The sequence below is a fragment of the Cimex lectularius genome, unplaced genomic scaffold (assembly GCF_000648675.2).
Source record: "Cimex lectularius strain Harlan isolate CLEC.00 unplaced genomic scaffold, Clec_2.1 scaffold2, whole genome shotgun sequence".
Lineage (NCBI taxonomy): Eukaryota > Metazoa > Arthropoda > Insecta > Hemiptera > Cimicidae > Cimex > Cimex lectularius.
The window spans coordinates 1,409,286-1,435,483 of NW_019394219.1; the positions used below are offsets into that span (position 1 = coordinate 1,409,286).

At 35.8% G+C, this 26,198-nt stretch overlaps 1 protein-coding gene across 2 annotated transcripts in view; it reads right to left on the minus strand.

Moving 5' to 3' along the window:
* The window catches only part of LOC106663547 (LIM/homeobox protein Lhx9-like), a 61,814-nt gene extending 47,285 nt beyond the window's left edge, over positions 1 to 14,529 (minus strand). Inside the window, exons 1-2 of one of the 2 annotated variants that reach the window (XM_024230278.1) lie at positions 14,493 to 14,529; positions 14,346 to 14,430 (exon numbers count right to left, since the gene is read on the minus strand). The gene's annotated coding sequence lies outside the window, so the exon portion shown is untranslated. The remainder of the gene's footprint in view (positions 1 to 14,345; positions 14,431 to 14,492) is intronic. The other variant, XM_014388445.2, reaches the window with a different exon arrangement.
* Positions 14,530 to 26,198: the final 11,669 nt, after the last annotated feature.

The window sequence follows — 26,198 nt, forward strand, 5'->3', positions numbered from 1 at the left end:
AATAGGTAACTAAGAAAAATAAATAAATACTAGTTACAGAAAAATCTTCCCCTCACAACAGAAAAAACAAAAAGACAGATTGAAAGAGAGAGTGAGAGGGAGAGAGAGAGATTTCCCAAGAAAATGGAAGTGCGAGGAAATGAGAGACTGAGCCAAAAAGAAGGTATGGATATTACGGAAACAAACATAATTAAACTTTTCGTATAGAAAATTAGAAAAAGTGTGATAAAAATATAAGTGAATGGCAAGATTTGTAATAAAAGAACTGATTTATGTATGAGAAAATTTCTACAATAGAAAAAATATTTGTAGAAAAATAGGAATAATACAAAAATCTCAATTAATTATTGAAAACGTTTTTTTCCTCGTTTTAATATTATCTTACAAAGCTATGAATATATTTTCTATTGCTTCACTGCTTGTATTTTAAAATTAAACTGGTATATAAAAGGATTCGACATTTGAATAGCTGTCGGGCTTTATCCGAACCACTTTGAAAAAAGGGTGAAAGGGGAAGGACGATTTGCCAGATACACCCAGTTTACTAATTGCAGCTCATTTTTATTCTTGACTAAAAGGGAGGATGATGAGCTTCCCTTGACGGTTCCAATTAGTAGGCAGGTGGAAGGAACACCTTCGTGCTTCCAAGGGGTAGGCGTCGCGGACATGTTCTGTCCTACAAGGGCTGACTTCGACACGATAACACTGTGAAGACTGCTAGTTTTTTATTAGAAGAAATAGACATCCACTTAGTCAAGATGTAAGATCTGTTTACACTCCAACAGCCGTAATCAAATATTGATCGGAAATATCTAAGAGGTAGTAAAAGTGTCAACCGAGCAGTCTAGGTTTAAATTTATAGGAAGACATTAAACTGGGTGTTCTCGATTTTGAAACTTTGTGTTTTGAAATATTTATATTACCCCATTACCATTTTTTCCTTTTTTCTCTCATATTTCGCTGTCACGCTGTCTCTCTGACTATCTCCCTCTCTCTCTCTCTCTCTCTCTCTCTCTCTCTCTCTCTCTCTCCCTCTCACTCTCTCTCTCACTCTCTGTCGCACACCACTTCAATTATTTTATATTTTACTTTCTGACGCTATATCTTTTTTTTATATGAAGGACTATGTGGTTTATATGTATGACTATCAATCTAATTTTTTATGTATAAAGTATCATACATATTATTTTTATTTTTGCTTTTAAGTCGTACGTTTCTCTCTCTCTCTCTCTCTCTCTCTCTCTCTCTCTCTCTCTCTCTCTCTCTCACTCTCTGTCGCACACCACTTCAATTATCTTACATTTTACTTTTTGATGCTATATTTTATATAAGTACAATTATGTATTTTATATGTATGACTATCAATCTAATTTTTATATATGAACTATTATACATATTATTTCTATTTTTGTTTTTAAGTGGTTCTTTTGTCTCTCTCTCTCACACACACTCTCTCTCTCTCTCTCTCTCTCTCTCTCTCTCTCTTTCACTCACTCACTCACACACTGTATAATAAAACAATAATACAATAATCCTATAATCAAATTTGCAGTCGTGTTGGCAAATAAGGAAACAATTGTACTATTTCGATTTCAAATCCAAATTAAAAGAAGTTTAATAAATTGATTCAAAATTTCCTTAAGTTGTTTATTTATTTACTTTTTAATCTTTCTACCTTAACAATCCGTCAACTACGGTTTTTTCCTTTCCTTCATCAATTTCATCATCTTTGAAAAAAGTAATTAAAAAAGCAATTACACCACTAAAAAGAATATTAAATGGAGTACGTGTTTTGAAATTTGCTGGCCACTAGGACAGGAAATAGTAGTTTAGAATCACCATAGTAAATTTTTCATCTTTGAAATAAAAATTATTTTACGTAGTCCTGGCTACTAAAACGCTTATTTCACCAACGTTTACAAGTTCAGTGTTGATCACATCTTACTGGAAATTTACGTAGTTTTCAATGGTATCAACGGATTTGTCCAAAACATTTTAGTTTTGGAGTTAACATTGTTTATTTGAAGAAAGGTCGTGAAATCTTAAAAAAAATGAGAAAAAGTGAAATAACTCCGAAACTGCTGAGATTCGACCATAGTTAATTAGGACATTTTGGTTCCATTTTGAATGTAGAATCTACTGGAAAAGCTTGTAAAACGAGGAGCCGAATACCCTGTATAAACTCGAATTTTGGGATGAAGACGAAATTCTAGTTCACTACAGATTGTAAATTGAATGTATATTTTCATTTAAATAAGTATTTATATTCTTTAAGGATTATATAATATTTTTATGAAGCTTTATTTGGAAAATGGAGAATATTTTTTCTACATTTTTTCTAGAAATCATAGACTAAATAATTTTTTTTTTTTAAGTTAAAGTTAAACATTGTTGTCTGCAGTTACACCATCACGATTCTCCGTTTAACGGGTAGAAAGTCGGTGGCATGACGCCCCGATGGGAAGCGCGATCCGGCCCGGCCGTACGAGGATTATTTCGACTACACGTTCTGGCACTCCCAGAAACTCGTCAATCGGTCGTATGTATTCACACGAGGTAAAATTAAATTCCGAATCCAGTTTTTCAGCCGGTCATTTCCGCGGCTCACAACGATTCCACCAATTACGTCCTACTGCGGCCAATCCGGGCGGTTGTTTGGAAATTCCGCCCGAAGTAGCCCTTCTTCCATACACCAGTCGTCATCCGGAAGATTTCGGGCTCATTAGTGAATGCATTTCGAGAGAATATAAGTGGAAAATCTTACTGGGATATACAGATAAAAAGAGTAAAAACCTAAGAAAAAAAATTAACAAAGAAAATGGAATTGTGTGAGAAGTAGAGAAAGCTAATGACAATAAAAAATGCAGACAGATAGATAAGGAAATAGAAACTTAGTTAGACATAGATACTGTAAGTGATAATCTGCATGTGGTGAATGACCGCCGCAGGAGCACAGATGATGACAGTGAATCGCTTCAGATCAGCAGCGAACTTTCCATTTTTGTACAAAATTTTCGTAAATTTAAAGGATAACCTTAATGATTTTTTTTTCTATTTGGTATATACCAATTTCGGTTTAAATTTTCTGCTGACAGTTTCCAGTTTGTAAATTAGATAGAAGCCCGGTACAAACGAAGATTTGTAAAAAAAAATTGTTTTCTTTTTTCTTGAATAATGAATATGGAAGAAAGCCTTGTTTGCAGAGCAGTCAAACATTGCTGGCATAACCACGTAATTATGAAATGAGCATTCAATTATGGTGTGAACTAAACGAACATCAACATTTTCATAGTCCTCCCACCGAAAATTTACGAATAATCACACACACATATGTAAGAATATTACTTTTTTTAATGTAACAATAAAGCTGTTAAGCTTTTTAGATTGGGCTAATAGGCACTGGTTGAAGTGTTTAATTATGGCTATAGTTTGTAAGTAGTAAATTTTATATACTATTTTTTCCTAGTTAAGCTGAGAGTTTTATTCATTGAACAATTGTTGTTCCGTTTTTATTTATTTATATTCGGACTTTCACCCCAAAGGGTTCTCACACCTTTGCTGACCTTAGAATCTATACATCAGGGAGTTCAAGCACCTCATGTGGCTGGGTCGCTAGTATCCCCCTTAGACCAAATGCCGAGGAGATCATCGCTTTACCTGGGGCGACACCTAGGTCATTTCAGCTCCAAATGCATGCTATCTATTATGTAGAACGTCCTACTTAAATTGGTCAGTCACACAAATAAATACATTCATACATTGCACTCAAGCTGATTAGTCGGTAGAGTACTGGATATTCCTCCATCGACCTATACAAGATATTAATAATCTAACCTAAATTAGGGTCAGTGTGGTACTTTTATAAATATTCCGCCCCACACCCCTGGAGGGGCGTTGATGCCTATATTTCACAATCAACCCTCACTTCTAATAAATACTCGCATTCAAACAAAGCACATAACAACAAAACACATACAACATATAATTATATACAGTCCTTTAAAAACGGAACAGGGGGTAAAACGTGCTCGAGAACAATTTTGAAACCAGGCGGCATGCCTACACGCTCTCTATATAGAGGCAAGGCCTGTATTTTGTGGGATCCATCAAGCAATCCTTGCATAAAGACACCTGCGCGGGCTTTGGCCAAATAACAAATGCAAGGTCAACCACGTATGGCCAATCCCCAATCGGGTCAGGACGATACTTCGTCTCCAACTCAGGTTCTCTAAGGGCCATCTACCGGTCATGTGTTTATTTTATTGTTGATATTTTTATGCTTATAAGTAATAATACAAAAAATTAAACACAATATCTAAAGTATATTTCCCACGTAAAAATGAAGGAAATAAACTACCCAATAAAGTTCTATCCTCTACAGTTAACTTGATTAAAAGAAAAACTCTTTTCAGCGTCCGAAATAGCAGTTAAGGGTTCGAATCCCGGCACAACCCTTGGAATTTTATTTGAGATTAATTTAGAAATGATATTATAAATACGTTCAGCCCCTTTATCCGTGAAACTCAATGGTTAATTGAACATCAAGGCCTAGCAGAATTTTCTGTAATTTCCCTATTTTAAGCTCCTCGTAAAACCTTAAATGAATTTAATAGGTCTTGTTGTGTCTTTTGTTTTATTTATTATTTCAATAGGAGGGTTCGGTGGAAAGCGTTCAACAGGTCAGATTGTTTTCGTAGTGGCGTGACTTATTAATTCCTTAAATACACGACAAAACAAATAAAAAAAAGCTGTTTTATCACACTTGATTCAAGACAGTGTAATTTCAGCACACCTCGATATTTCTGTTGTTTATATTTTATATTGATTACTTCCTCAACTTTCCCAATCAAAATAGTCGAAATTTTACAAAACTTGCCGACTCTCTACGTCCATATTTGGTATATTGAAGAAAAAAAAGAAGTAGGTCTTGCAATAAACTGAATCGGATGATTAGAAGACCGGGCAGTATAAAGGAGTCAATTAATGCCACCTGAATGCTTCTCGGCATGCTTCAAATTTTACTCATAACCGATGGTTCAACTGCCTATTTGGAATCTTCAAGACTTGTTAAAATCGTCTATATAAGGATGAAATATAAACTCCAGACCATCATTTCGATCACTGGCAATTCATTCTTCCTTGGATAATGAAAACAATTTCGAATTGAAATAGTTCTTCCGGTTTTTGCAAAAAATTTCATTAAAACTTTTTTTTCAATTAAATTTGACTTTTGGCTCATTAATCACTTTGAATTAACGTTAGTTATACGTGCTGATTAAAACTGAGTAAAAACACTTATTCGTCTGGACCCAGGCTTCCTGAAACCACCAGAGCCATCTTTCCTGTTTGAAAGAATGGAGAATTCAATGGTGCTGGCTCGACAAAACCAAATCCCAGCAAATAAGCCCCATTTCTCCTCCAATTTACATCAATTCAATTTATCTCTTTTTTCTTAGCAACCAATTTCGATTAAGGACTTTAGAAAACACACGATGTAAACTACTGAAAAGGCCACTTCACTATAAAACAAACCACATTTACACATTATTACAACCAATCTGGACTTTCGGAATTGTACTGTGGAGTTCTTCGAAGCGTTCCTTAAAAAAATCAAGTCGCCTCAGTCCAAAATTCTCCGGCAATGGTTCGCTCTTTATTTCGTATCCAACATATCCACAAGAACCTACAAATTCTAATTGTCTTTAAAATTGCAAGAAGGTCGAATACACCTACAAAAAACCTGGACCCCTCATTCCAATCTCTAGCCTAGCATGTTTTATCACGAACCCTTCCAAGACGCCAAGTAACTCGCGATTTCCTCTAGAAAGTTTTTTTTACGAGGGTTCGCATCTCGCAACAGCGGAGGTTCAAAAAGCCCATTTGTAAGTATGTCGGTTTCGGATGCAGGGCCGCTGGATTCGAACTCGGGGACCTTACAGTGATGAGCGCCTTGTCAACGATTAAACAGTTGCTCCTCCAGAACGTTTCGTGTTGTTTACCACTATTTCAAACTAAAATTCAATAAATACAAGGAAGTTTTTTCTAGCGCTCTAGGTGTTGTAACATAATACAGATATTCTTTATATGTAAGGTCTTGTTTGTGATAAAAAAGTCAGTGTCACGAGCGGGATTCGAACCCACGACCTTCGGCTAAATACGCCGCTCCTCTACCACTAGCTAACGCAAAAAAATACTGCGAAAGATTGCATGTGATTTTGGCGATATCCCAACTAATGGAAGGATGTCATGCATATATAGAGATTGTAAGTACATGATATGAGAACAGACTTGAGAACTGAGTTCCTGTACAGAAAAGAAGTGCTTGTAATTGTAATTATTTGTTCATTACTTATTATTTTGGTCTGCCTATACGCGATGTGTTCGTCTGCCAGGCGTGCTTCGGCATTTCGTCTATCAGTGTTGAGTCTATGTCCCAACGACTAACAATCTGACTCCACATAAACAGATCTTCGTCGAAATTAAAATATGCTAATTACTTTTTTCTATTGATTAACCTTTTTGTACGGTATTGGTTGATATAAAAAAGTCAGAGTCAAGAGCGGGATTCGAACCCACCACCCTCCGCTAAATACGCCCCTGCTCTACCACTTGAGCTATCGTGACTTCGATCCTCTCGGACATCAATTCTCCATCTCAACCTACAACAAAAGAGTTCGAATTTTCACCTCTTTTTAAAATTTTCGAATTCAATATTGTAGGTTGAGATGGAGAGTTGGTTGATCGAAGTCACGATAACTCGAGTGGTAGAGCAGCGACGTGTTTAGCCGAAGGTCCTGTGTTCGAATCCCGCTCGTGACTTTTTATCTCAACCAAGACCTTATATAAAAAGCATAATTAATTGAAAGAAGTAACTTGGTCAATTGACCACTAAAACGTAAATGGAATAATACAGATATTTCCATTAATTATCCAGATAGCCATTTATAGAAAAAAAGAACCTCATACCAAGCCATCAAGTTGGCATAATAACGAAAACCTAACAATACATCAAGGTACCATAATTACTGGTATAACAGAGAGAGTTTTAGAAGAGAAAAAATATGTTCTGCCGTGCTTCTGGATATATCTCAAGTTTATGATAGTATACGGCATAACGGCTTAATATATAAACTTAATCCTCAATAAAATCTCTTTTCTAACTTCTCAGAAAGACTATTTTCATAAAGAGAATAGCAAGAGGACGAATATTCCGAGCCAATGGAACTGAAGGCTGGTGTTCCCAGGGAAACCTCAAAGGACCAATCATTTTTTAGCTTTGCAACAGTGACCCGTCACCAACAAAAATCACATCTTTTGCAACATCCGCGGTCGACAGGGAATGCATTCCGAACTTTTTCAATGAAAAATAGAATTGAAGTATCTCTATGAAAACAGCTAAATATACGTAAAATTGTAAAATTAAAATAAATGGACGTAATTGCTTATCATCTAGTTGGTCAGAACCGTTTCGACGATGGCGAAATGTCAAAACTCGTTTGACTGACAAAAATCAGCGAGGATAGGCAGACTAAAATGATAGGTAATTATCAAACTATAGGTTTGTCAAGCCGCATACTACAGGAGGATGTCTCACAAGTAATATTCTAAATTTAATTACTTTTGCATATAATAATAACGATTTTTATTATTTTTAGTGAATATGAGTTGAATTCACAAGAGGTTCAAAGGAGTATTTATGAGTAACCATCCCGCCTACAAAAAGAGAATCGGGTATTGACAACCTGGCATTTTTGTATTCTCGCTTTGTGTCACACACAATGCGCTAAAGATATCCAACTTATTTCCACCAGAGAGAAAAGCACAAGGAAAATATTTGTTTAGCTTTTCAAACAAGACATGCTCTTATATCGAACCCGCGACATATTTTTTGTCTGGCCCTCTGTAATTGGGAGTGACACGTGTCCGGCACAATGGATCTCTCAGTTTCCATTGTAAGAAGAGCAAACGAGAAGAAGGGCTCTCCCAATTAGAACGAATAACAAAACATGACGGAACACGATACGGTCTATCCTCAGAAGGCCCTTTTGTGATTCGAGTTGGCTTTTGTACCACTCGAAAGACGGCTGCCCTTCAGACGCCAAAATTTCACCCTTCATGATTAAAGCTCAGAGGTGATCGATCTTTTTAAAAAAGCGAAATTTCTGTCTGGAAAAGTTCCGACCTCCACTCTATCATAGTCTGCTCCTTGGGGTGGAAACGACGACTACCATCGGCAGATTATATGGAAAAAATTGAAATAAATATTCAACTCATTTTAATCAAGCCGAAACACATCTATCTTCCTTCTTCCACTTTTTAACATTGTTTTATAATAATTACTGTTTTTAATATCAAATATTTTACAAGAGAACTAATCAGGCTGGGCGTTGCATTTCAACCCTTACTCCACGATTCCATTAGTTCTTTTGAGAGCCCACCGATCAATCTTACATTTCATAAAAAATAATAAAAATATTAGGTCGTACTCTCAAAGTCAATGTCAAATTGAGAATACAACCAGGATTTGAGGCAAAATTTTCCTCGAGATCGCAACTAATTGACATTGGGTGTGACGCATTTTAGGGACATGCAGAAATTCTAAAAACAACGGTTTACGTCAACCTTTAGTCTTTATTTATATTAGACATGTCATCACTTTGATATTAGCATAGATGAGTTTTCCCGAGCTAGTCCTCACTGAAGATGGTGCAAAGCCGAAACGTGTTTGAGTAACATCGAAACCAGTGAGTGTAGAAGAAATAAGAGTCGAAGTGGTTCAAGATGTGTTCACCTACTCGTAAACCAACACCCACCATATGCTATACATATTGCATGAAATCTATTCAATCTTGTCTCATAGAACCACTTTATAAAAAATGATGCAATTTTCAAGAATTTAATAAAGACGGATCCAACCAGGAGTATCACAACGGAGCATGGTTAGTCCTATCCTATATACTATATCCTATACTCTAAAATCTACATGGATTTACGAACTGGGTTGGTGATATATTTCACATGGTTTAAAGCCACATGGCCTCTCTTACAGTTGTTTCAACCAAAGTTCATATCAATTTTTTCATTGCTTATGTAAAAGTATATGCTGAAACACTGATAAATAAAATAAAGCAAACATGAGTCTAGACGGAAATAAAGCTGATAAACTTGCCAAGGTGGTAGCATGTTTCACGACCATACCGATCAAGTACAACAGAGTGCCTCTTTCCTTAAGTGACTCTTCAGACTCATGTTCTATGCACAGTGGAATGAAGAGTGGCAGAATTGTGAAAAGAGCAGCACAACAAAACCTTTCTTTCCTACGGTTGGAACACGACAGCGAGTCATTTTCAAATTGATTTAACATATTGGACAGTTCGTCTTGTATTAGCTGGTCAGGATACTGATACTTCCAAGAGTGCGGTGGCGTCCTAGCCAACCTCAAGTTGTCATGTCATCGGTACTATTTTGTCGCTATTGTTAAGATTTTTATGACTAATTTTCGTATTTCACTTAATAAATACATATGTATCAACAATAAATTATGGACTTGAAAACCTGGTGGAACAATACCACAATACCGTAGCATAAGGCGGCAAAGCGACGGGGGCGTTGATGAACAGCTTTTGCGTTGGCTCTGTGCATAAGGCGCTCAAAGAGATTCATAGAAGGGCCATCCGCAAAACTTACAAAGGAATACAGGAAGACAACCCAACCGGATTCTGGGCAATGCCGCCTAAGCAAGCACAACCACCGGATATGAGTACAAACAGAAGAAACTCTGTGCAGATATTGCCATGAAGAGGAGGAGACCGCAGAACAAATTTTATGGTTTTGTGAAGGTTTGTAGGTGCAGATTCTTGCAACTAGGACAGGAAAAGCCATAAGCAAGATCCTACACTAAGGAGCCACTGGCTAGGCTTTGGAGGTTGATAACCTGAAGATTGACCTGAAGCTGGCCAGTGAGTTATAACAAACTGGGGATCACGATAGATTTCTTCTTCATTTCTTTCATTAAAGATTTGAAATTTCTTCCAACGTTCCAATTGCTTCCTATCGTCACGCTATCCTTCCTAAGAATCTTCCATATCGCCTCAAACGTCAATGGCTTCTCATCACACGTGTCCCCCGAGTGCAGTGCTGGCCGTAGTATGATTGTTATACATAAAGGGCAATTTGTAATGCTATTTTTTTAACTTTATTTCCCTATGTACTTTAATGTGGTTCATTTAGTGTCGTTTGGTTTACTAAGTTGTTGATCTTGTTTGTGTTATAGCGTTGTGTGCATGATTTTACTGGTTCGTTTTCGTTTTCCTCCCTGGTTTGTTGCAATGTTTGTAGCCTTGTCATATACTTTAGTGCTGGCATTTTGCACCGATGAGGATAGATGTGTAGACTGGTATTAGGTTATCAGCATTTGTGATTGGTAAGTCTAGAAAGGTAAGGTTGTAGTTTACATGAGAAAATAAGCGCTTCCATTGTAAGACAAATTACTTGCAGGCGTACGAATCACAATAATTTTATTTGTAAACACTGATAAACAAAACTAAGTACTTAATTACTAGTCACAATTAAGGAACGATCTAAAATTCGGGTGGTTCTTCCCATCAAACTCTTTCGACGTTGGTGGTCGCTTAAATGACTGCTTTTTCGGTCAAAGAGGCAGCAGAGAGTTCGTTATTTCGGCATATTATTCGGAAGACGTCTCGTGTTAACGGCTGCGACGAGGCCAGTTCACGGCAATCCAGTGGATCCAATTTATTCAGGAGAGTTTAAAAAACCGCACTCGTTTAAAAATTCTTGAATCGAATTCTGTGTTTTTAATTGATCGAATTCAAACGGTTTTAGAATGCAAGTGCATCACCTTAATAATTCATTAAAGGGTAAAAAAATATTCTCCATACAAATCACTCCATAAGTTAAACCTCCAGATAACGATATTCTTGCACCTGCACCAGCAAAATAACTTTCAATTCTATGCAACAATTTACAAACCGAACAAAAATCAGCTCCTTTTCAGGTAATAACTCATTTATAGGCAAATTATCTTGTTCTCGGTTAAATAGTAATATAATTCTTAATATAAATTTTAGAAACCATTCAAAATAATTATAAAAATGTTCTCGAATAAATGAAAGTCGCACGGCCCAGTAGTGAAGATGACATAAAATGACATGGTAAGCCTAAACGAAGGGGGATGCATCAAAATTCCAAACCGAATTACAGACTTCATTCTAATGGCAAAGTTAAATTAAGTCCATATCTAATCATAGATCATACCTGTTTACCCCCCTTGTGAATCTAAAGCTTCCATTAGGTGGGAGTTTTCACGCCGAACACACATGGGCATGGCCGTATTGTCCAAGAGTAATTAGCATAATTCATTAGAGTTCGCGGTCCAATTGACCGAATAACTTTTTTTCAATTAATTAATCTTTTGTAGGGTTGAGGTGGTTATTGTCCGAGAGGATCGAAGTCACGATCGCTCAAGTGGTAGACCAGCGGCGTATTTAGCCAAAGGTCGTGGGTTCGAATCCCGCTCTGACACTGACTTTTTTATCTCAACCATTACCGTATAAAGATTAATTACTTGAAAAAAGTAATTAGCATATTTTAATTTCGACGAAGACGTCTTTATGTGGAGTCAGATTGTGAGACATTGGGCCACAGACTCAACACTGATAGACGAAACGCCGAAACACGCCTGGCAGACGAACACAGCACGCATCGGCAGACCAAAATAATAAGTAATGAACAAAGTGAAACAAGTACTTACAATTAGAAGCACTTTTTTTCTGAACAGGCACTCAGTTCTCAAGTCTGTTCTCATATCATGTACTAACAACCTCTATATATCCATAACATCTTTCCATTAGCTGGGATATCGCCAACATCACATGCAATCTTTGCCAGTTTTTTTTTTCTTTACAAAACAACAAAAATATCAGTTCATCTTCATGGAATAACTCATTTATAAGCAAATTATCTTGTTCTCAGTTAAATAGTTATATAATTCTATTCTAAATGTAAATTTAGAAACGATTCAAAATAATCATAAAATTATAAGAATAAATGAATTTATTAGTGTTTTTATATAACTATTAATCCATTGTTGTATACATTTCTATACCATTTTTACATGAATGCTATTTATTGTTTACTTACTTCGCGATAATCTCTATTGAGTAATTTCAACCGTCTTTAATGTTCTTTTATTAACTTGTTATAAAACACTGCCAAAGGTTTCATATGATTTCGGCAATGTTCCAACTGATGGAAGGATGTCATGGTTTTTTATAGAGATTTTAAGTAGACATGATTGAAAACTGAGTTCCTAGTTTCACTGTTCAGAAACGAAATGCTTCTAATTGTATGTAGATGTTTCAATTTGGTCGTTACCTATTATTTCGGTCTGCTTATCTTCACTGTGTTCGTCTGTCAGAAGTGTTTCGGCATTTAGTCTATCAGCGTTAAGTCTGTGTCCCAAATACTCAACCATTTATCATTTCTGTCTTTGGCAGTGTGTCACTCCACTCCTTTATCGATTCATTTTGTTCATCATTGTCATATTGGTTTTAGAGAATGATGTGAACGATCAACTATTGGTTTTTAATGAGTTCTACAACTATAAATGAGGACAATAAATATAACAAATTATTAAAAGAACATTAAAGACGGCTGAACTTATTCAACAGGGATTATCGCGAAGTAGTAAACAATGTACTCGGACAGGCAAAAAATTCCACCCAATTGATTTTTTCATTTTTTCGATAAAAGAAAATTCTGAGCTTAATTTGTCTCATTGTTTTGATCAATAAATATTTACTTATGCTATGTTTTAAAATGGGAGAGAGGAATGTAATTAGAGGTAAGCACCCTTATTCCCTAATCCAAAACAAAGATCAAGGATTTTTCAATGTTTACTTTTTACGGAATTTAAAATGCTTATTCAGTTTCATTTGAATTCTGAAGCAATAAATTGTTTAGTTTTCAGCTTTGTTTCCTTAATTTCAATTTTTATACTTAAATATGCCACTTAGTGCTGAGGATGTTGCGCGTGGTGTGGCTCTTATTGATGATGGATATTCAGGTATGCGGCTATTGCCATCGGAGTTCCCTGCGAAACGCTGCGAGACGCCGTTAGACGTTTTCGAGAAACTGGGTCCTACCACGGAAGGCCCGGTTCAGGATGCCCTAGGGTAGCAGAGCCACAGGATAACCGTTTTTTGACTTTGGGAATTTTGTGAAACCGGCACTTTACTGTTGTTCAAGAGATTCATCATGTCCAGGAAGTTCGAGGTGTCCAAATTTCTGAACGCAGTGCTGGAAGAAGATTAAATCGGTATGGTCCGATGGCTTTTGGCACGTAAGATGACCTGAATTGACCAGAACGCACAGAGTTGCACGGATCGCATTTGCTCGAGAACACAGCCATTGGTCTTTGGACGATTGGTCTTCTGCACTTTTCACAGATGAATGTAGATTTATTCTACGATCTCTAGAGGGGCGTGAAAGAGTTTGGAGAAGGTTAAATCAAGGAAGCTTCTAATTTTTCCTAGACTCAACCTTTTCATCGTAGCTCAGTGATGGTGTGTGCAGGAATGGAGAGAAGCACAGATTTGGTTGTTGTTCTTAGAGGGTCTTTGACGGTCACTCGCTGTGTGAATGAAATTTTGGACCTTGATGCGTTGCCTATCCTCGATGAAATCAGCGACAGTCCTAACAGCATAACACCAGGGTCTTAGCCTGGCCAGCCCGTTCTCCAAACTTGAACAACCTCGAACATTTCTGGGATAATCTCAAAAAATGAATAAGAGCACGTCCATCATTTCCTGATTCACTCCACGATTTGGAAGGACTCTTAGTAAAGAACGGGCTAACCTCCAGCAAAGAAACATTTCCAAACTGGTAGAAAGTATGCCGAGGCGTCTTCAAGATGTAATTAAGGCAAGAGGAGGAAATATACGATATTAAAATGTTAATTAAACATGTAAAACAAAATTAAAACAAATTTTATCAGTACGTCTTTTTTTAAATTTTTATTTTTAATTTTCCTTAACAATTTACATTTTTTTTAAACTTTTTTAGACAATCAATTATTAGACGTTAAAAATTGTGAAACTTTTATTAATATATGAAAATATATATAAATCGAGTTATATTACAAGTGGGTGGAAGTTTTTGCCTGCCAATATAATATCGTTCATGTAAATAAGGTATAGAAATATGTATACGTATGTATGTAACAATGCATTACTAGTTAGATAAAAACTGTAATAAAATCTGTAAGGAAATGACAAAATATTAAATATCATGTATAGCCGTTTAGTTTCAAAACAAAAACAAACCTGTCATTATAGAAGCGTGATCAATTGGGCGAAGTAGGGGCGGTTGTAGCATTGTTCATATAGACGGTTTATACATAAAATCGACCTGAAACTGACATTCCGGCTCCTGATCGAAAAAAAAAAAATCGTGCCATGGCTGAAACTCACCTATACGCAGCAGAATTTCCGGCTCTTCATCCCTCGGGGTTCCGGCTATGAATAATACAGGGTGCCGCCGGGTGGCGAAAGGGGCGCAGGCGTTTGGGAAGTCGCGCCGCCCCCGGCATTGGCGCAGCCGCCGCCATCACTATCGGAAAACCGCCCCCACTCGGCTCTGTTATCCCGTTTCGCCCTTTTCTTTCGACGATTCCCTCCTCCGGGGACGTCTGCCTTCCCATGGGAAATAACTGAGGGATGGGCTGTGGGATTAAGGCTTTATTTAGTTCCCCGATTGGATGGAAGAGCCTCCCTTAAAATAAATATTTTCCTCTCAAGAGATGGTTTATTAATGGGAAGGAAGAGTGTTAATCTAATGCCCATTGGGTTTCCCGTTTCAACTGATTTTTCCCAATTTAACAAAAAATTCTTTTTTTAAATAATTTCCACCGTATTTTATCATAACTTAATTGGGTTATACTTTCTTGTCAGACCTTGTACATATTCATGCCACTCTTCTTGTTCCATCCACCAAAAAATACCTGACATTTTCAGTTAAATTTAGCAATTATTAAATTACTTTTTGGATAGTAATAAGTTGAAAATATAACAAATACTGTATCATTCTGTGATGCCATGAATAGCTGTATGCCTAGTTCGTCATATTTCCTTGTTTTTTCGGTTTTCTTTACTTAACACGTGTAAAGGTTTTTAAATTTTGATTACGCACCTGTAAGTTATCAAAGAATCTGTGATAAGTATATGTGAATGTAAAATTAATTAAAAATGTAAGAAATATTATATAATATAATAGAAGAAATATATCGTCGAAAGCTCGGCTTTGGTATAAAAGCGTTATCTGTTCTTACCTCGATAATAAATTCCCGAGACTCTAATGAACTACCCAAAAATGAATAAGGATTTTACCAATTTTGTAGTATTTACTTTCCCCAGCATTTTATTTTTATTTCAATTAATTAATCTTTATGTAATGTTGAAATGAAAAAGTTAGTGACACGAGCGGGATTCGAACCCATGACCTTCGGCTAAATACGCCCCTGCTCTACCCTTGAGCTATCATGACTTCGATCCACTCAGACACCAACTTCCCATCTCAACCCTCCCTTTCGAATTTTCCTCCGTTTTGCCATTTTTCGAATGTCGTGTAGTCAGGATTCCATTTTCGGCGATAAATGACACGGCCACGGAGAGCTTTTAGTGAAGATACTTCCTTTTATTTATTAATTCCATTATATTTCGTGGACCGATTAACCAATATCTTCTTTTCATTAATTAATCTTTATGTAAAGTATTGGTTGAAATGAAAAGGTTTGTGTCACGAGCGAGTGGCTCGAAGACACGATAGCTCCAATGGTAGAGAAGCGGCGTATTTAGCGGAAGGTCGTGAGTTCGAATCCCGCTCGTGTCTTACTGTTAATAAGACTGTCACTAATTTCATAAAAAATTTCACTGGATAGATATTGCAACGCAAGCCTTGAAAAGCCTTCCATGCAACGCATCCCATGTGCTGAATGGGATTGATGTCTGGAGAAAATGGGGGAAGGGGCAGATGGTAAAAACGAAAATTCCTGCCAACGAGATCCCTGGTTTGAGGGATGTATTCCTCGATAATTTCTTGGACATAACGGACTGCGGTGAGGTCGTCTTCAACAATATAGGGTCCAGTTCCTCCTCCAGTGTAAATCCCAGCCCAGACCATTACACCCCCTCCTCCAAACTGAACTGAAGAGAGCACGAACCGGGGTATGGTACGCATCCCCTATTCTTGGTAAACTCTTCGGCGCCTGCTGTCACTATACAGACAGAAACGCGACTCATCAGTATACAAAACAGCATTCCAATTAGTGTTCTCTTTTACGAGTTAGCTGCACCATATTCTCCTATGTTGCAGGTGGCCGGCTGTTGCTGCAGATCGTCTCAAAGGACTTCATTTAGGATCTGGCGGGCACTATGGAATTGGTTCCTCTTGCAGCAATGACAATATTTATGTCCTCCCATAGCGTCGATATGCATTGAGATCCACTACAGTCCACACGTCTCCTATGGGCATTTCCAGTCTCTAGGAATCGGGCTAAAGCACGGGAGACACGTTCTGAGGAACGCCAACTCCCTCTGCGATATCCATTTGCCGGTAACCTCGATGACCCATTCTTACAATAATATTACAAACTTCTGGTTGAAGATGATGTCTTTCCATGGTTAAAGAGAATACGGCTTGATTTAAATGGCGAAATGTCGTGTTGTTTACAAAATGAATAATCTTCATGTTTACTATTCTTAAGTAATTGCGTTATTAAAAATGAGGATTAACATTTGGTTTTGGTTTGCATTTTCTATTTTTATCCAACTGACATTTATTTTTTAGCAGTTTAAATAGTCAACTTCACGAACGCAGTATCTGCAGCGGTACAGAATATACTACAAAAATTGCCTACCGATTTAGAATGCTTCCAGCAGGTATAAGTAAAATAATGAAAGGAAAAAAGAAAACTCGTTACTTATATCAGAAAAATAAGACGGACCAAACAAGTTAAATAAAATGCAAAATATAGTCCAGAAACACTAGTTGACTGGAAAAACAAAAATTGGACCAATTACGTCAGTTCTGATAAATCCAATAACAGTTCCATCTGCCACATAGTAAAACACATTAGATCGAAGAACAAGTGGCCCCATTTACCACTAATCTCTATATGGTATTGAGAAATGTTTCAGATGAAGGTAAAGCAAACACTATTGGCTACTAATAAACACTACAGATTGGTACTAATCTGTGGACAAAATTATCAAAAAAATCCATCAAAGACCTAACACGTTCATAGAACAGTTAAAAAATATGCCACCGAAACCCTGGTTAATGCAGATTGTAAGTTGATTACCACAAAAGAGATTTTGGATGTGATTAAATCAAGGCAAAACAAGAAAGCTTCAGGCCTAGACTTCCTAACTTGTTACTCCAAAAATCCCGAGAAAAGCCATAATATTCTTAACGTAACTTTACTTAACCCCAATATTGCGATTGTTAACAAAGAAGAAAATATCTGCAAGTAAATGTTCATAAAAAAAATGGGCAAACCATGATCTAACTAAACCATGATAAACATGGCTAGAGACATATAAACCTACTCAGTAAAATCGTTGAGCGCTGAATACTGAGCAGAATTGAGAAACGTATAACATCAACAGACGTCATGAGGGAGGTGCAGTTCGGATGTAATAGTTGTACTGGCTGATAGGGTATAAAATCCTTCTGAGTGAGCCTAAACGAGTGTTCTACTTTTAGCACAGCATTAGATATCCCAGTCGGATACATCTGGGACCCTTTCTTTTGACAAACCTCCTCAAGGATATACGCTGTTTTGGAGAGTTCTATAATATCGGGATACTCTTATACAATGTAATCGTTTTAAATGAATAAAAGAATTTTCTAATATTAACTTTTTAACAGGAAATGTAGGCAATTGTTCCAATATTAATGTGTTTATTTCGAATGGGTATGAACTTGCTACAGCTGTTTTGAGAACCAGATTGATTTACACTAGTCAAAGGCTTTGTTGTTTCAAAATGCTTCATTCCTCTTGATGGATATTTTGGAAGTTAAAACCCCTCTGTTCCTGAAAGGTTGAAAAGCCAGTGGTTATAGTTTAACATTTGCAACAAACTCAATTTGCAAAGACTTTCCTACACAATGAGCTAACCTGTCACTTAATTGATAGACAAACTTTCTGCTGTTTTTATTTTATTTTTTCACTTCCCTAGGGCCAAATGGTCGAGGGTCTTCGCTACCGGGCCAAAGTTACGCTCCAGGAATTGTTAACAGAAATAATAATCTAGCCTTCTCACAGAAGACAATCGCAAAAATAAGTACATTCACATCAATGTACATTGTATTCATTCTGGTTGTAAGTGGTTTCCTCGATATTTCTCCTCCGAACTACACACACTTGTAATAAACTAACCTAAGTTAGGGTCAACATTTTCATAAATATTCCCCCTCAGCACGCGAGAACGCACGCACACTCACACACAAACACACACACACACACACACACTGTATTAGATGGGCGGTGATGACTCTATATTTCTCCATTAGCCCCTCACCATTAACACCAATAAAGACACGCGCTCAAACAAAACACAAAACCACAAAATACACAAAACAAGAACGAACTATAAAATAGCGGGCGATATCTCTATATGTAGCCATGACAAGTTGTACTAAGTGGGTCACATGGAGCAAACTTTCTCTGCATAAAGGGCACCTGCGCGTGCAGCCAAAAGCAGGTGCCCGTGTGTCAACCACGCTTGACCCATTCTTAGTCTTGCCAGAACGATACTTTTCCAGCTCAGGTTCTCGGCGGGCCTCCTGCAGGTCTTACCATTGGCCCGAAATAGCCTCTCGGACGAAGAGGCATTGTCATAGAGTACAACGTGTTCTCCGGAATCATCTATTTTAAGAATTTTCTAGTCAATTTATATTGCAATTTTGAAAGCAAGCATTGAACGACTGATTTGATATCGGGGTGATCATTGAATTTTGGGAAATTTTAATTGATATTATTTGTTGTAAATATTTTACATGCTTAAACTTTCATTTATTGTCAGAGTTGGAAATAAAGGGTAATCTGAATATTCCGAAAGAGCAGTTTTCAATGAAATTCCCGTCTAGCCCAGATGCCTGATGAGGTCACTTGTAGATATGCCGTAAACTGTCCTTTGAAGAGCCTCTAACTAACAGCAGGCCGGTATTTTTCTCTTTACAAAAATAAACAGCAATTAGCAGCTGAAATAGACTTTATTTTGTTTCATCTTGCCAACAGGCAGAAGGAGTTGACGCTGATTGGCCGGGGGGTGACGACAAATAAATAACAATTAAAATAGTCCCAATCCAAATAAATAATTAAATAATTTAAATAATAATTATGTTGTTTTTCTTCTTTTATATAGAATTTAAGATTTATTTAAATTAATGTTTTTATTGCGACCAGCGCAGTTAAATATTGCGTAGATATTCCGAGACGTCAAATCCTCAATTAGAAGCTGGTTAGAAGATATGATTATTTTTTTTCGATGGCAATTTTCTTCTGTAAGTAGGCTATAATGTATCTTTTGTAATTAACCGTTAATAAAGTTACTTCTAACTATTTAACAAAGACGTTCTATATTAGCACCCAACAGAAATGAACAATGAAAGATATAACAAATTCATAGGTTTGGGAAGTAATAAAGAATCATTAAGTAAACATATTGATAATATATATTTGATGATCCTAAACTGCCTCATCTGGTATTAATTTAATTCAACATTTTATTTCAAATATAGCAGTAAAATGAATTAAGAAGTTAGTCCGTTTAAGATCATTTTGGTCTGCCTTGGCCGCCGTTTTGGTTTACCAAAATCTTTTCAAAATTTTCCCTTATTTTCATACTGTCGAGTCCCTTTTCATGATGATTTCCCGTCGTTTCTGATTTATTTCTGCCAGACTATTTTAACCAGTTTTTTCTCTTGTGTTTTGGTTTTGAAAGAAGTAGCAGAAAGTTTCAATTGAGTTCAATAGGACGAAAGCCTTCATTAGGGAGCGAAAGGTGTGATATATATTTAGTTATTTTGTAGGCAATATACAAAAGATAGAAGACAAAAAAGAGTAAATCTCTCTATCAAGATTGGCTAATTGCTATTGACAACTTCGAATCATAGTAAAAAAAATATTGTTCTACATATATATTACACAGGGCGGGCGACCAGGACCCGAGGGGTTTAATTCTTTTTGTTTACTTTGTTAATTGTTCTACATACTATCTCTATATTGTTATTCGGGTAAAAATATGTCAATTAAAAGTCAACAATGACAAATGGTCAGCATAATATGTAAATATGAGTATAACATTAATAATATACATGGCATAATTGTAATTTGGTTGCACCTATTATTTTTGCCTAGTTTGTCAGTCTGTTCTCGTTATGTTGGTTTCGGACACAGGATTTCGCCTTCTTTATTGTTGAATATATTTGATTTTTATGAAGAAGCTTTTTTTTATAATGATTTTGAATTTTTCCTAAGCATTTCGGTCTGACTATCCTAGCCAGTTTCATCTGACAGAGGAGTACCGAAAGGGGTATGAGAAAGGTAAAGTGTCGTATACTAGTCGGTGCCACGACCGGCTTATTACCCTGATTAAAATGGACCGCGATAGCTTCCAAATTAGTGAGGATAGGACCAAAATTATCAGAAAGAACAAGGTATGATTAACAAGGTATTAATTAATATAGGTTCATCACTTCACATAACTCATAAAGAAAATATACATATATCAAATCGCTCGATTCATTTAAGTCTTTATATCCTCGATGATTTGCACTGTTAAATTTCGACTTTTCGACATATTAGGGGTATTCACGATGTTCGTGTTAACTCGAATAGAGAAATGTCCAGTAGGATCATGAACGGCCCCTTCTTTGCTTAGCAAGTTAAACGTTAATTTTTCCGCAATGCTGCGCGTGGCGATTGGTAGTGCCAAAAATAAAGCTATAACTATCCTTGAATGCTTGTTATTATTTGTTATGGTTATGTTTTGTGTTAAATTGTAAGAAGCCAAAAGTTACTAAAAAAGGATAATTAATCAACTCTTTCATTCAAAATGCTACCTATGCACTCGAAACGTACTAACAAATGACACGCTTCAATTGGTGCCGACATACCTAACTAGTATCCTAACGTTTAACACCATACAACTTTATAGAGTAGAGGATGTTTCTTTTATGAATGAGAGAATAAAGACAGTCATAAATTATCAAAAGAAATGTATTGGTCTCATTTAATTAATGCATAGAATAAAAATACGTGTAAACAAAAAACAACTGTTAAATTCATGGCTGCCTTGTTGGTTACCTACGCTTTAACGGATAGCAATGTTACTACATTTTCGACGTAACAACTAACATTGGCCCTGGCCTGTTAGATCGAGCAATGTTAACTTGCCGATTCTTACAAGTCTACGTCATTATTTTTCTCGATCTAACAGGACCTAACAGAGTTAACAGGCTTAACACAAAGATCGTTCAATCACATTTGTTTTTTTATTGGCGACAATTGGGAATTATATTAGACTTAAAACAAAGATCATGAATACCCCTATTTTCTTCTGAGCATGTGTAATATAACTTTCTAGTTCCTTTTACAATGATTTTTCTTTGTCCTCGATCTTTTTTGGTCTGCCTATCCTCGCCGGTTTCCTGTGGAGAGGATCTATTTCAAAAGCTGTACCGGAAAGTTGAAAGGTGTAGTTTGAGTCATAAAATAGCCGATGCCGACATAACACAAGAAGAAGAAAAATAATCAAAAAGCAGCATAGTTCTAAAAATTTATGATTATTATGTCTGTTAAAGACAATCGATAAGAGCACCTACCGATTTGCCTTTTGGGTCTACCACGTCCCTTTTTGCTCCTCCCTTCCAGAAGCTTCTCATAACTGTTAGACTAGTGCATAAAAACGTGAGCGTGAGCTGAGACCTGTGTATGACTTTAAGTCAATTCCATTAAGTTATTCATGAATTTATAAAACGCAAATAAAATATTTTCTTTGGTTAACAAATGTATCAGTTTTCACTGCCATCTTTTACGAAGTATAAAATCTATAATCTTGAATAGGTGTTATTAAAACATATTTACATTTAGAGCAGGACTTTTTTGGAATTTTTATTGCAGGCTTATTAGCTATATCATTTTATTGGAAAACAAAATCCGCCGGATCAAAGGTTTTTTGTGTGAAGAAAATTTTCAATAATAAATTAATGGGGTTATAATAACCGTCTTTCCATGACTTGCGTTTCCCGAGGAAATGCATTCTTTAATGTTTCATAAGGTAAAAATGCAATGCAAAAAACGCAGTGAATAACGCTTAACGACGAAGAAAAAAGGCTATGGGTCAATTATAAATTATAATAGTTTAATAAAGAAAACCAACAAACGTCCTTCCCCTTCACCCTTTTAATTAAGAACGAAACGCTCCAACCACAGGTGATGCGCTTAAATTAACTATTCCACGAACAGAAATTATACAATTTCGTAATAAAATACAATTTGTGGGAGCCGGTGCGCCATCATTAGGTTCACCGTGTCATCTGCACTGTTAGATTAATTACAGGCCGCCCTAGTGGGTTTTTTTGGGGGTATAAACATAGTTTTTCGGCTCCACCAATCTCGACCCGACCGTCATTTAGTAGAAAGCAGCTTTGGAGTGTCCGATGTACTACTCCGACGTCATGAATAGTGTAAAAGTCTTATTACCAATAAGGAAATATAATGGAAAAATAATTTTTCGAGATATCCACACATCCATTAAATAAAACATTTATATAATTACGAATATTGAATGAATTCTTTTGTTCTCTCATTATAACTATCACTCACCTTTCACGCGTCTGTCTTTTCTGTCTGTCTGTCGGTCTCTCTCTCTCTCTCACTCTCTCTCTCTCTCTCTCTCTCTCTCTCTCTCTCTCACTCTCATATCTTTTGTAGTGGATCCAAACACCAAAGATAAAAACAAAAAAGATATGAAGTACCTTTTAAAAGTTCAAAAAACAAGCATAAGGTTAGAGAGAAAAAGTGAACATATATAACTCCATATTACAGACAATTATAAATTTTGAAACTCAACGAACGGCGGAGGTTAAAATTAACTATGGCTACAATAAATATTTCAAAAACAAAAGTACCCACCTATTTATAAACTGCTCAAAAATAAATAGGGATATTTATAATTTTTTCTTAATCTCTTAATTTTAATTAAATTAACCGATATATTCTGGTTAGTAGGATAAAAAAAATAGAAAATAATCCAAAACAAACCAATCTTAATCGTATAACAACAAACTATGGCCAAGTTCTCCCATCCATGGTAGAGGCAGGAAAGCGAGGATGGATAGTCCAGTCTAGCCTAGGCATTGGAAAAAAGCCTAAAAGAAAAAAATCCAGCTGAAACCAGCTAAATCAGATTTGTATCTACTTTAGTTTTTATCGATATAAATCATTTGTGTTGTTTGGCCCATTTTCATTTATGGTTTTATTTTTTGGTATTTTTTCCTTTTGACTATCAAAATCAATTTTTGTAATTTCCCCTTCAGGCCCATATTATTAATACTTATATTATCTAATTATTATTATATTGTTTGCTTGTAAGCAGAAGTTCATGCTTTATTTTTTTGTATAACTTGTCTAGATTTTTTAAGGAAATACATTTTTTTATTTTTAAAGAAGCAATATAGAGGTGTCCCTCTGCATTTGTGTTTGTGATTTATTTCCCAAAAAAGATTCCTTTGACTTTGAGGTACATAACCGACAAAAGGGGCATTATCAAACCTTCTAAATCGGAACAATCATTCCCTTAAAGGACCCCTTAATAATCGTCATTTTTACTAACAGATTTACATTCATCATAATTTAATAATGGAATAGTAAATATGAAGATTACTAATAGTGTAAACAAACACCTTTTCTCCATTTTAGCCCAGTTGTATTCTCGTTAACGATGGAAAATCATCAGAACCCTTTTCATAGTGCCCACCAGATCTTAAATGAATTTCAACATAATTTGGCAAGTCTTTTATCAATGTTGGCCCCATCGTGTGCCGTTCACTCTGTCTGTCTATCNACCTTTCTTTCCTCTCTCCCATGCTCTTACTTTCTCTCTCCTACATCCTTTCATCTCTGTATCTGTCGCTATTTCTGCCTATATTTGTACCTCTTTGTATATACCAATAATCTCAATGGTTAAAATAATACATTATATATAAAATGACATTGACCATATTATGTTTTATGTTTTAGTTTAACTATATGACACTCATTTATGCTTACGTACATTCAATACAATACATAAACACACCATTTAAACATTTTTAAAAATTATCCTTCGTTTTAAGAACTCTGAAACTGCGGAGGTCGAGAGGTTAGGGCGTCCGACTCGTATTTGCCACGCTAGGGATTGAGGGTTCGAATCCCGGCACAGCCAGTAGAATTTCAATTGGGGATAATTTGGAAAAAATATTTTAATGCGGTTGTGACTCCTCGTCTCCGACTCCGAACGGGTTTGTTAGGACGTTGAGACCTCCTTTATAACAGAAATTACTATAATTTACTTTTTTTATTTTAACAATCCAAGGACTATTCTGAGATTCGAAAAAAACACGACAATTTTAGGTTTCAATCCTGAATTTTTGTACTACAAGCAAACAATCGATTCAATGAAAAAGAAAATATATTTTGTATGAAATAATTTGTTAGAATATTTCTGATAATCTGATTGTTCGTGCTTTCATTTCGAAAAAATTACATTTTCTATGATTGTCATGCTTTATTAAAGAAAACGTTTCACTTTTATCATTGTTTATGAATTTTTTTATAAATTAGATATAAATGCAAAATATTTTTTTAAAATTGTATCCGGAATTAAATGAAGAAGATTAATTTGTAGTTTAATTGCCATGAGGGGGTGTGAAACTGCGTTGACCCCCCCCCCCTTATGGAGGGTCGTTTTTCGCATGAGAGGAAGGCGGATGACGGCCGGGGGTGAATAATGATTTTGCTCATGTCGACTGCCAATGCTCAACCACCGCTCCGTGTATCCATGGTGACAGGAAGTTCATGTTGTAACTTGGGCCTCTGTTGATGGGAGGGCGGTGACATTTTCAGTTTATACTCTCCCCAGACATTGTTGTGAAATAGAATTTCACGATAAATTCCGACCATTCCAACTTTCATGATAAATAACGATGAAAAACAATTGGACTTGTAACTTATGTTATTTCCGGATGCTCTGGTACTTTTAGTTAAGTAACTAGGTCATTTTTTTAAAATAAATAGGGATTATTGATTTTTAAAATTTCTTATATTAAATTGTTATGAACATATTGACTAATATCGTGAAATTTAAAAGATTCGATTTTTCATTGTTCTTGTTAAGAATAATTATTTTTTAGATAAATACAAATAATTTGAAAACAGCATTATATACTTATAGTGTAGAGAGGCGTAAAGAGCACAGAGGCATAGAGCAAATTTCATTGTAAAATTTTGTAATAAGTTGTTGTTTCGTTCTAGTTTTGAGTTTGTTTTCGTTCTATAATACAAAAAAAACCCGACCACCTGAATTTTACAAGAAAAATTGTCAACTTTGGAAATGCATATGTTCGCTGTCTTTTAATTCACAGATCTGCTCTGGGGCTCATTTTTTCGAAAACTTTACGCTGGGCGAGATAGCTTTTCTAAATGTTTTCCTAGCTTCTGTCATTCATGGGAAAATTCAAAAATTCGCGTTAAAAACTTCATTTTTTCACTTTTTACGAAAACTTCAAATTGAGCTTTTGAAGCAGGAAATCATCCTGGAGCGGCCACCTATAGCAATCGATGGGAATTTTTTTAATAAACTTTGGTCTAAAATTGGTCAATTTCCACTTTGCCCGTTTTCCCAACCCTTTTGGTTTTTGGGCAAAAAATTGTGGTTTCTCAACAAATTTCAAAAACCGATCTCTCTCTCTCTCTCTCTCTCTCTCTCTCTCTCTCTCTCTCGATTTTCAAGAATGCATGAGATGGTGTTAACATTGAGATAATTTTTTAAAGTTATTAGTATATTAATATTAAATAAGTGCAAGTTAAATAATTTAAACAAAATAGATGTATCATTTAGGTTTAATTAATT